Source organism: Grampus griseus (assembly GCF_964374135.1).
Source record: "Grampus griseus genome assembly, chromosome: 4".
NCBI classification, from domain to species: domain Eukaryota; kingdom Metazoa; phylum Chordata; class Mammalia; order Artiodactyla; family Delphinidae; genus Grampus; species Grampus griseus.
In genome coordinates, this window is record NC_138997.1 from 68,033,171 (window position 1) to 68,045,267 (window position 12,097).

Consider the following 12,097-nt stretch of genomic DNA (forward strand, 5'->3'; position numbering starts at 1 on the left):
CATTCTCGAAAAAGAATTGCACTTTATTTAATATTATTCTGTGGTATCTCCTGAGTCCTTTGAAGACAGGACTTGCTTTAGAAAATGGGTCTCTTTCTGTGGCAAGAGCCTAGTTAAACAGACTCACTCCAGATCACAGATCACATTGAAATGATCCTAATGAGGGTAGACTTTTCAAAGCTATATTCATTTTACCATGAATAAATGGATTCAAGTCTTATTCGTGGGTTTTTAATTTTCAACTTTGAATTTGCAAACTCTCAAATTCCTTCAAAGCTATGGTGTGCAGAGAAGGATCTGACTAATAGGATTGTTTTATTTTTAAAGAAAGATGCCCTTTAGCACAGCACTGGGCTTTGAAATGTGATCAGTCAAGGGTCCAACAGGCAAGGATTTCCCACATGACACTGTTTCTTGTTGAGTTCCAACCAGATTTAATGTCTCTCATACAAAAAAGCTACCGGGAGGGCTTCTAGTGTATTCAAAGTAGATAATGCTATATTGTTTCAACACAGAGTATATATACCAAATGAAGTACAAGTTCCTGAAGCAGGGCAATACTTGGGTGCTGGTGACTTTTTTTTTTTTTTAAGGAGCTGTATCTTTTTTCTTTTAATTGAAAGACTTGAAGCAAGCTGTCTGAAAAGGTGTTTTTTTGTTTTTGTTTTTGTTTTTTTGCACGATACGCGGGCCTCTCACTGTTGTGGCCTCTCCCATTGCGGAGCACAGGCTCTGGACGCGCAGGCTCAGCGGCCATGGCTCACGGGCCCAGCCACTCCGCGGCATGTGGGATCTTCCTGGACCGGGGCACGAACCCGTGTCCCCTGCATCGGCAGGCGGACTCTCAACCACTGCGCCACCAGGGAAACCCTGAAAAGGTGTTTTTTAAAAAAAAACAAAAAAGAGGGCTCAGTTATTAGAATGGTGTAAATAGGGCAGCAAGCAAATGGTCGTATGAAAGGAGGGCCTCCTCCTTTATCAAGAGATAAAGGAAAAGGAATGGAGCATTTTGGCAAGAGTGACATTAAGCCGCTGAAGTAAGGTTGGAGAGGAAACTGGAGCATCCTGCATAGTGACAGACATAAATGAAAGAATCATGTAGTGCTTTTCGGCTTGCCTGATTGACAAGCAGAACCCAGTTGCCAATGATGGCTCACTTTCACCTTTTAACACCTTCCAAGGCAGGTAGGAGAGAGGGAGGGACGGGCAGAAACAATAAATGGTTTAGTTCTGTGTTAGAGGTGCATTTTCCAAAGAAAATGCAGTTTGGAGATCTGTGTGCTCAGACCAGGACCCGCTGTGTGAGTCGCTGGCCTCAGGCAGGTTACTGAGTACCCATACACATGCACACTGTGTTTCCTCATCTCTGTGCATTAGGGGTCACAGAGGCTCTCAACCGACTCCACAGCTCTGTGCTGCGGGTCGGGTAAGATAACACAGTTTAGAAAGTTCTCCACAAATGGGCAGTGATGGTGGGGCAAGCTGGAGGTGGTGATGATGACTCTGATGTCTTATGCTGACTGACTCCAAGCCTGGCCAGTTCCTTCGCAGACGTGCAAGCTCATGGGGCTACTCAGAAGGCCCAGCTTATTGCCCCTTCTGATCCAGAGACCCTAGTTCTCAGGCAGTTCTGGCTTTCTTTATAACCACCTCCCTTCCCGCAGCAAGGGTTCACAATCCGCAGAGAAAAGCTGTTCAAGACAAGACCTCTCAAGCAGGCTCAGAGTTTTGAAAGCCCCTGTGGACCTGCCTTCCTGAGTCCCCAGATATTCCCCCACGCCAAGTACAGTCGGCCCTCCAAATCCATGGGCTTTTCATCCTCAGTATACCCACAGCCAACTGTATTCATCGCACGGCGCCATTCTATGTAAGGAACTTGAGCATCTGTGGATTTTGGTATCCGTGAGTACTCCTGGATCCAAACCCCTGCAGGTATTGAGGGAAGACAGTATGCACAACACCAGTGTGGCTCCCTTACACCTGTCATGATATTGACCCAGCCCAGCCCCCTCTGCTGGGCTGGGAGCCAGGACTGTGGGCGGGGGGGGGGGGGGGGGATGGCCCAGCGTGTGCTGTTAGAGGATCCTGCCCACTGAGGGACCACCCAGGAAAAACCAAGGGAAGCTGTCTTACCTCGTGTGTGTTGGAACCCGCCAGCGTTGGAATCTGGAGTCGCTTAGTCTAAGCCTGAATGATCAAGAACCGGGGACAGTGCCAGACTGAAAGCGAACATTTGTTTGTCAGCACAGACAGAGGAAGGAAATAGGCCTGCTAAATGTAACAGCCCCAGTAGGCCTCCTACTGACTGGTCCTTCTCTTACCCACGCAGAACTCGCCTGATTTGATGAGACATGTATGTACTCAATAGCAGCATGGAACATAGTGTTTGACTAGAAGAGGCTTTCCAAAGGCTAGAGCAAGAAAGAGGAACATTCTTTGTAAGTTCCAAGCTAGTGTTTCGTACCCCGGAGATACAAGAAATGGTGCCTTCAGTAGGACCTAGAGTTGTGCCTTGATCAGCATCAGTTTTGGCCAAAATGTACTCCTGCTGCAGCTTGTACTGATTCACACACTTCCTCCAGCTAGGTTTCACCACTGCCACATGCACAAGGACCGAGGGGCTTCCTTAACTAGGTGAGCCTGGTGTGTTTAGAGCAGAAGAAATAGCATGTAGTGAAAAACGAACACGTGCAGGGAGAGCCCATCTGCAGAAAAATTGGCCTTTTTAATGAGCAGTTTTGTTTCAGTACATTCTTTAATACATTGTGTTGTACTGTTCAGCATGGATCTTCAAGATCGATCACATTTGTTTTTCAGGAGGAATCAATCTTAACCAAATAGAAAAATGCACTGAGGCCCCCCTGTGTTCGTTGCTCATTGCTCCTCCCCCAAATCTGTGAGCCGGCTCAAGGGGTCTGAGGCATTCAGAAGAGAAGCATTCTTATTTAAACTTTTGGTGGTTCATTTTGCATGTTTTTGAGGCCGATTATGGTCTCACAGAGGTTCAGGCCCACAGTCAGAGATTGAGAAACTTCCATCATTATAAATGTGGCCTGTGGCGCCCACCTCATTTTAACTAGAGCTTAACGCAAAGGAGTGATTGGGGCCTGACTTCTGCCTCCTACAAACTAATCTTTTTCAATGGTGTGCACTTCTTTCTGTCCCCCAAAGGGATTTGTTAAATGTGATTTTCAGCGGGAAATGCGCTTTTTTTATCTGTTAGCCATAATGGAAATGCATAGATAAACAGAATCTGTGTGAATATAGTCAGATTTGGGAGTGGGAGACAGGATAGGGGAAACAAAGATAGGAAAAGCTATGTCAAACATGAAATGAGGGGCAGGACAGGAATAAAGACGCAGACGTAGAGAATGGACTTGAAGACATGGGGAGGGGAAAGGGTCAGCTGGGACGAAGTGAGAGAGTGGCATGGACATATATACACTACCAAATGTAAGATAGATAGCTAGTGGGAAGCAGCCACATAGCACAGGGAGATCAGCTCAGTGCTTTGTGACCACCTAGAGGGGTGGGTTAGGGAGGGTGGGAGGGAGATGCAAGAGGGAAGAGATGTGGGGGCATACGTATATGTATAGCTGATTCAGTCTGTTATAAAGCAGAAACTAACACAACATTGTAAAGCAATTAACCTCCAACAAAGATGTTAAAAAACAAACATGAAATGAGTATCTACGTGATTTTCATTTTTATTTAAACCAGCCTCCTCTTTATAAAATTTATTTCTTAATAAGACAACATGGTACAGTGAGTATGATCGGCATTTTGAAGAGAAAACATCTTACTGTGGAAGGACTTCTAGAAGAAAGAAAGACTCACCTAAGATTCCTGCAGGAAATCTAAAGAGAACTCCTGGTGGCGGACCTCCCATCTGTGTTTTGTGGTGAGGGACCATAAACAACCCAGAGAGAGAGAGAGAGATCCCAGTAACTGGAAGTTCCGCCGTGGCCCCGCCTCTGCTTCCTGCCCAGCTTCCGCTCATTTGCCATCTTCATTCTTCTCTTCTGCTCCGTCCAGCCCCACAGATGGTCCAAGAGACTCAGAGGGGCCTTCAGGCTTCTACACCAATTTGAGTTTCCCTCCTGGGCAAGTCAGTGTGTCTCATGGTAATATTCTGTCCTGAAACCATACAAGGAGAGGATATAACAGTCTCTGTCACTCCTGGAGGAAAGCCTGAGAGTGGTGGCCTGGAGGAAAGCCTGAGAGTGGTGGCCTGGAGGAAGCCCCCCGCCCTGGACCCTACTGTATGTCTGGGCAAGAGGCTCAGAACATTCTCTAGTCTTGGCTAGAAAGGCTTCCTTAGAGCTTTGGCTTTTCTCTCATGTCCTTCAGATGGATTCTGCACACCAGAATGGCAAATTGAAAAGCTTCACAGAACTAGCTTTAAATGTTAAAAACAAAAGAAAAAAAGCAAGTTGAGGAATGATGGAAGCAAAAGCACATTCCAGCTGTCAGACAACTTGGAGAGCATTAGTGGATGTTCTAAATTTAAACATAATTTGGCCCTTTCTCCTTATCCATATAACACCCGAAGTTTCCTTTCACTTCCCTCCCTGCCTTCCACTAACCCCATTCCTGGTTTACTACATGGCGGTGATAATTATGTATATGCATCCTGAAAATTTAACCCTTCATGTGCCATTTCCTCTCTTTCGATATTTTTTCCTTTTTTGTGGAAAATGATATAACAGAAACTTGCCATCTGCATGTTCTTCACTTTTTTTAAAAAAATAAATTTATTGGGCTTCCCTGGTGGCACAATGGTTGAGAGTCCGCCTGCCGATGCAGGGGACACAGGTTCGTGACCCGGTACGGGAAGATCCCACATGCCGCGGAGCGGCTGGGCCCGTGAGCCATGGCCGCTGAGCCTGCGCGTCCGGAGTCTGTGTTCCGCAACGGGAGGGGCCACAACAGTGAGAGGCCCGCGTACCACAAAAAAAAAAAAAAAAAATTATTTATTTATTTTTGGCTGCGTTGGGTCTTCGTTGCTGCACACGGGCTTTCTCTAGTTGTGGTGAGCGGGGGCTACTCTTAGTTGCGTTGCGCGGGCTTCTTGTTTTGAAAGAACAGTGATAAACTTTAATCAAATTAAAGTCAGGAATATAAAGATTCTACCTCAATTTTTCTTTAATTTCCCACATATCACTTATTTTCCTACTGTCTTTGCTGAATTTTAACAGTCTGGGACAGCCTCTATGATTACAAATAAAAAAATACACATCCATAAGTCCTTCAACACCATTAAAAGAAACCAAAGTGTCAATGCCAAATTTCTGATTTTAATGAAAATTCTGAACATTAAAGGAGCATTGCTGCATTTACAATGCTGATTTTTAAAAGCTATCTGAAAATAAAATATAGTAAAATTATTGCTTCCCAAAGTTATGTTGACATAATCTATACAAGGCAGAGTTGAAACAATAGCATACTGCATGAAAACAGTTACATAACCAATCTTTATCCCTTCTTTTGGCATTTTATACACCTCTACAAAGCTATCACGTGATAGTCCTTATCTTGAAAGGGATGTCCTGCCATCTAGATACTTAAATTCTATCCATGTTAAGATATAGCCTGAGGATATTAGTGTGTTTACCAATAGGAATGACTTTAATTTTGCATGTTAAGCAGTACAGTACACGCTTGACAAATCTGTGTGAAGTTCTATAGGCATATTACATTGCCAGATAATACCAAAAAATTCACAGTGTAAAACCAAGAGTAGTTATCCTCATTATTTAAAAAGAAAAAAGCAACACTTATTTCACAATCCCTGGAACTGTAAAATAGCCATTCTTTTAATTTACAGAATTGAGGGAAGTATTTTAAATGTCAAAACACACATGCTGAATGTGATTTAGTGTATCAGCACCAAAAATCTGAAAAGTCTACAAAAATTGTTTAGATGTGTAAGGTGCATACATGAATTATATTCAGTTTGAGGGAAGAAACGGTGCCCCCAGACGCCCTGATATTTAAGAACTAGCTGAATAACTTTCGCCTTGGTTTATAACAAAATAAAAAATACCGCTTTTAATTTTTCATATATAAGTCATCTAAAATTAAATCCAAAATTGAAGTGCTGCCTTTTACTGTGAATAGCAGTTTGATTGTTAACATTTTTTATGTTCCAGTTTGACACTTCACACACAACAGATATTTAATGCCCTAAAAATATTTTAAAAACTTGAGTCATTTTGTGAACATCTGAAGTTAGATCTCTTATATTTTTATGTAGAGTTGGGTATAAAGTCATTGTGTGTCAAATTATTTTTAAATGTTATCAGTCCCAATCAGTAATTAGGACTTTTTAAAATATGTCGTCATCTTTTCAGGCAAAAATTACTATTATGAAGTTAGATGAAAGTAAATACAGAATTTCTTGGTTTACAATCCAAAATTATTATTGTGACATTAAAGCATGCCTCTTTCCAAACCATTTGGTCAATGCTGATGACACTTAAATAAGGAAAACTTAGGCCAGTATTTCTCTAACTATACTGACACGCTGTCCTGAATGACCTACCAAGGCTGGGGAAGGGACCTGGCCTGGTTCCTCAGCTCTGTGAAGTTGCCCCCTCCTGTCTTACTCTAAATAGCTTATACAAAATCAACTTATGCACACTGTTAACACAAAATCCAGCAAGCTACAGCCCTGATGCCACCTACATTTATATATTTACTTTTTACTGTGTACATTAAACAAAGAATTCTGTTGTGCTTTTCACATATTGGATATAAGTCTTCATATTTTATTTCTAGGTTTCTTGGGAAGGGAAGAGAAAGACTAAGAAAAAAGAAATAGAACAGGGGAGTCAGACTGTAAAGTAACATTACACACACAACTGGCCCAATATCTTTTTAATTTAAAAGATACTATCATCAAAAGGTTATATATATTTTAATATATATATTTATATATTTATTTATATATATATTTATAAAAGAAAAGTCTCCTCCCTAAAATCCATATTATCCCATGATAGATTTTCACAGTGACTAGTATATATATATCGATATAGTTTGTTTGTTTGTTTTTGCGGTACGCGGGCCTCTCATTGTTGTGGCCTCTCCCGTTGTGGAGCACAAGCTCCGGACCACAGGCCCAGCGGCCATGGCTCACGGGCCCAGCCGCTCCGCGGCATGTGGGATCTTCCCGGACTGGGGCACGAACCCGTGTCCCCTGCATCGGCAGGCGGACTCTCAACCACTGCGCCACCAGGGAAGCCCTATATCGACATAGTTTTCAAATCTGTTCAGTTATCCATTGGGTAATGGTTTTAGAATTAAAAGATGCCATTATCATCGCAGTCTGAACATTGTACCATTAGGGAGATGTGCTTAGAAATGGTTCAGTGATTTGCTCATTATGACTATTTACAAAGATGTCTATTTACCTTAGCAATAAATAATCCTGATACCAAAAGAGATAATGGTCACGCACACACCGAGATGGCTGCATGCTCTTAAAATATTTACATGTAGTTTTTTCCGTCAGGACTTTCCCATTAGCAAGTGAAAGTGAGCTCTCTTCAATTTTCTCCACATCAGTCTTGCTTCTGGGGAATGCATCCTTCCATTTCTACAACTTCGGGCCATCCTTCATATTTGTTTGTGTCCTTATTGCTCTTTATGTGCTGTTCAAAAGGCCTTTTTGTCTTAATGCCTTTTCCACAACAGAAGACCCAGTTGTCTCTAAAACCAAGATGAGTAGTAGATGTACTCCCCAGTTCAGCAATGAGCTGCCGGGCCTCATCATTGAGTTTGGTCGCTCCATCATCATATGTTCCCATTAAGACTATTGTTCCATCTTGTATGGCCTTCAGAAACTCAATAAATGAGGCCACATTTCCTCCCCACATGTCAAAATATCTGGTGTCTATTAGATCTCCTGTTTTTCCATTTACCTAGGCAACATTGATTCCTCTTCCAACATTATTCTTAACACCACTCATTAAAACATTCTCCTCCAGGCAGATTTTGGGTCCTACCACACTGGCTGCTCCACTTGCCATTTTAAAAGCAAAATGCTTCTCAGGGCAAGCTTTTGAGATCCCACATTTATACCTGGGAGGTTTTGTGGAATGTGCAACTGCGTCCATTGCTGACCTTGCAAATAGATTTCCTAAACTCGCATCCATTTTTATTTCAAATGCTTGAGAAATAACATAGAATGTCAGTAAAAATACTGCCAGGGCTACCACACCACCAACTTTGCAGCACCTGCTACTCTCATATTTGGTTTTTCAGTCTGTGGTACTTTTCATTAAATAAGCTCTGGCCTCCTGCCTGCCTCTCTGCCTCGTGGGCCCGCTCGCTCCTCCGGCTCCTCCCCGGAGCGCGGGCTTCTCATTGCGGTGGCTTCTCTTGTTGCGGAGCACGGACTCTAGGTGCGCGGGCTTCAGTAGTTGTGGCGTGTGGCCTCAGTAATTGTGGCACGCAGGCTCAGTAGTTGTGGCACACGGGCTTAGTTGCTGCGTGACCTGTGAGATCTTCCCAGACCAGGGCTCGAACCTACGTCCCCTGCATTGGCAGGCGGATTCTCAACCACTGCGCCACCAGGGAAGCCCTGTTCTTCACTTTTGACCCCAATCATGTATTAACGGCTAGAAAGTATTTCAGTCTCCTTATTTTTCTCTGTCATTGCTGATGCATTACTAGGCTCCTCTTATCTGGGTATTAGCTCATTTCTTATCTGAGCCTTCACTGGCTTCTGTTTTGCCTTGATCTCTTGGGCATGATGTCTATAGGTCTTGTCTCTATGGAGAATTAGATCGTAAACTGGCGACAGCAGTCCTTTGATTGGAGCTTAGCTTTTTCAAATGCTCAGATTTTTTTTATTACTTATTTGTACTTTTTTATGGCTAACATTTTTCTGATTCTTTGCCTGAAAGTTTTTTTTTTAATTATTTATTTTTGGCTGCATTGGGTCTTCATTGCTGCGCGCAGGCTTTCTCTAGTTGTGGCAAGCTGGGGCTACTCTTCGCTGAGGTGCACAGGCTTCTCATTGCGGTGGCTTCTCTTGCTGCAGAGCACGGGCTCTAGGCACATGTCAGATGTTTTTTCAAGCATACTTCTTCTGAAACCTCAACATATCTCCAGATCAATGATTCCCAAACTTCTGGGAATTGTAACAACCTATCCTTACGTTTGGTTTGTATGAGATCCTACCTCCCTTTTCACCCTATCAATCCTCCAGGAAGAAGAGAACAACATTTTTTGTTTTTTAATGTAAAAACAAGTAAAAAATTTTTTAGTTTTGAGGGGGCTTGGGGATGACATGACACTCAGTGGTGTATTGGAAAAGGCGTTGCAAAAAAGGAATCACTGCTGTGAATCTTGGAATAAGGTCATTTTAATCTCACTCACTATTTCCTTTTTTTTAAAATTGAGGTAGAAAATGCATAACGTGAAATCTACCCTGTTAACAAATTAAGTGTACATACAGTATTATTAAATATAGGCACATTGGTATACAGCAAATTTCTAGAACTTTCTCATCTTGCAGACACATTGAACAGCAACTCTGCATCTCCCCCACCTCTAGCCCCTGGCAACCACCATTCTACTTTCTGCTTTTATGAGTTTGACAACTTTAGATTCTTCGTGTGAGTGAAATCATGCAACATTTGTTTTTCTATGACTGGCTTATTTCACTTAGGTTAGTGTCCTCAAGTTTCATCCATGTTGTAGTATATGGCAGATTAATCTCACTGTTTCCTAAAGTGTGAATATAAGACCCTTAAGGAAAAAAAAAAGTCTTTTATAGTTTCTATGGGCTGTTTAAGGTTACAAATACTCACAGTTAAGGCTTATGTTTGGGGGATCCTGGGGGGATACAAGGTCCAATTATTTTTTATATAACGATGAAGTAACATAAAAGATTCTAGGAGAGCATGTACAAAGAACAGTCCTTGAAAATGCATATTATCATTATTGCAGTGATCTCCTTGAGACTTAGCCATAATGACCCCAAATCAATAAATGTCCATCCATGAGGACTGTACAAATGTGGGAGGTTTTGTTGTAACCCTTGAGGAAAGAACTGTATGACAAAAACAAAAAACCCTCCTTCTCCAAAAAGAGATTATGATTAATTAAGGGACAACTCTAGTTGACGGTAGAGAAAGCTCAAAGATGTTGTATTAGTTATTTACTGCTACACAATAAATTAGTCCAAAATTTGCAGCCTAAATAAAACAACAATGAATATCTATTATCTCATACAGTTTCCGTGGGTCAGAAATTTGGGACTGGCTTATCTAAATAGTCTTTGGCTTGGGGGTCTCTCATGAGGTTGCAGTCAAGATGTCGGTGGGGGCTAGTCATCTGAAAGTTTGAAGTTGGAGAATCTGTTTCCAAGTTGGCTCACTCACATGCCTATTGTCCTGAGGACTTAGTTCCTCATCACGTGGACATCTCCATTGCACTGCTTGAGCATCCTAACAACATGGCAACTGGCTTCTTCCAGACCAAGTGATCTGAGAAAAAGCAAGAAGGAAGCTGCAATGCCCTTAACGACGTAGTCTCAGAATTCACATATTGTCACTTCCACCACATTCTTTTCATTAGAATGGAGTCATTAAATCTAGCCCACATTCAAGGGCAGCAGAATTCGGCTCCACCTAAAAAGGGAGGATTTGATAAGGGGATGGGAGACCCATGATGCAGAAGGGATGAACAGGATCTGGACCAGATACTCTAGTGATACCTGGAGACAAAGAGAAAGAGAATGTGGACACAAACTCCAATCTGTGGCTGGCATGGGGGCTAGCTGTGGGGGAGGGAACTGGGGAAACAACTGGCCAGCCAAACCAGAGAAATGATACAGGTAAGAGTAGTGGCTTTGACCATGAGCAAGGGTCGATGCTCCAGGCCAGCCCAGGAGCTTGGCACTCCTGGAGGGGAAGTACTTTTCGCCGATATGACTTTCCTTAGCTGTTGCTGAACTTGAACAGTGCTCTCAGGCCTTCTTCACTAGAGATGCTTCTTCAGCTCAGCAAGGAGCTGGCTCAGAACCCAGACTCCACATGGGAGGAGGGCTAACATCTTGGTGCTGTTTGCCTCTGGAGCTGCCCCTTGGAACATGTCCACCTGTTGGCATGTTCAGAACTCCATGCCTTAAGAGTGAGCCCTTTTCTGTTTTCACTATGGAGTTGGATTCCAGGGATGGCCTCTGTGTTTTCTCCAAAGCCTCTTTCTGAAACTGAACTTTTGTTTACCTCAATTGCCCTTCTAGCCTCCTTAGACTGAGTTGACTTGTCTTGATGGATGAATCAGATTCTTGAACTCATCCTTTGTGGCTCCAGTTCTCTTGGCAGAGAACACAGGAAGATCGTTTTTGCTTATGTGCGTGTTTGGGGAGCATTTTTGTCTTCCTATGTTTTTCTGTCTCAGCCACAACCCGTGGGCGAGCCCAGCACCTGGGACCTTGACAAGCCTCTGTGTGTGCATAGGTTGAGGTCACCTAGGGAGTTCTTCCCAGTATCGTTTGTCATGTCCCCGAATTCCAGAGCAGACCGCAGTTTCCCAAATCCCAGGCTCATGGAAATTGGGGGAATTACTTTTCTGGAGCCAGCTTTATCTTACTTGTCCATGTTCCATTCATGCAAATTGGAAATACTCCCACAACTAAACTGTGTGCCGCCCTTCTGCCTGGGAAATGCAGCTGTTCGTGCTTAATGCTTTTGCTCCGCGCCTTTCTAATCTCTCAGCTTTACACTGTTCAGATGGCAGCCGGCTGATTGAGAACAGATAGTGTTTTTTCTGATTATTAATAAAGTACAAGGAAATGAATTCATACCGTTCTAGTTCTGCTTCTGCCAGCATCCTGGAATGAGTGTAGGCAAATGTCGAACCAGCGCCCCTCCCAAACCTCATCTATAAAATGAGAATTTGGACAAGATGGATCTTAGGGTCCTTCTACATCTAAAGGTCACTGGCTATGTGATAATTTAAGAACATGGAAGTATTAATAGGGTAGGATTTATTTACCACAAGAGGAGAATCTCAGTACTGTCTCCTGTCAACCATCCCACCGGAAAGGGCCTGTCTGTCAGCCGGTGCTTTTCCTCTGCAC

The 12,097-nt window shown here is 43.0% G+C and overlaps 1 protein-coding gene and 1 pseudogene across 2 annotated transcripts in view; one reads left to right on the plus strand and one right to left on the minus strand.

Annotated features, from left to right (window-relative positions):
- Positions 1-12,097, plus strand: part of IGFBP7 (insulin like growth factor binding protein 7) — a 75,331-nt gene that overhangs the window by 33,587 nt on the left and 29,647 nt on the right. The window lies entirely within an intron of this gene.
- On the minus strand, positions 7,566-8,254 carry LOC309821609 (protein FAM3C-like; annotated as a pseudogene). Its single transcript has one exon. The product of its transcript is annotated as a protein FAM3C-like (transcript).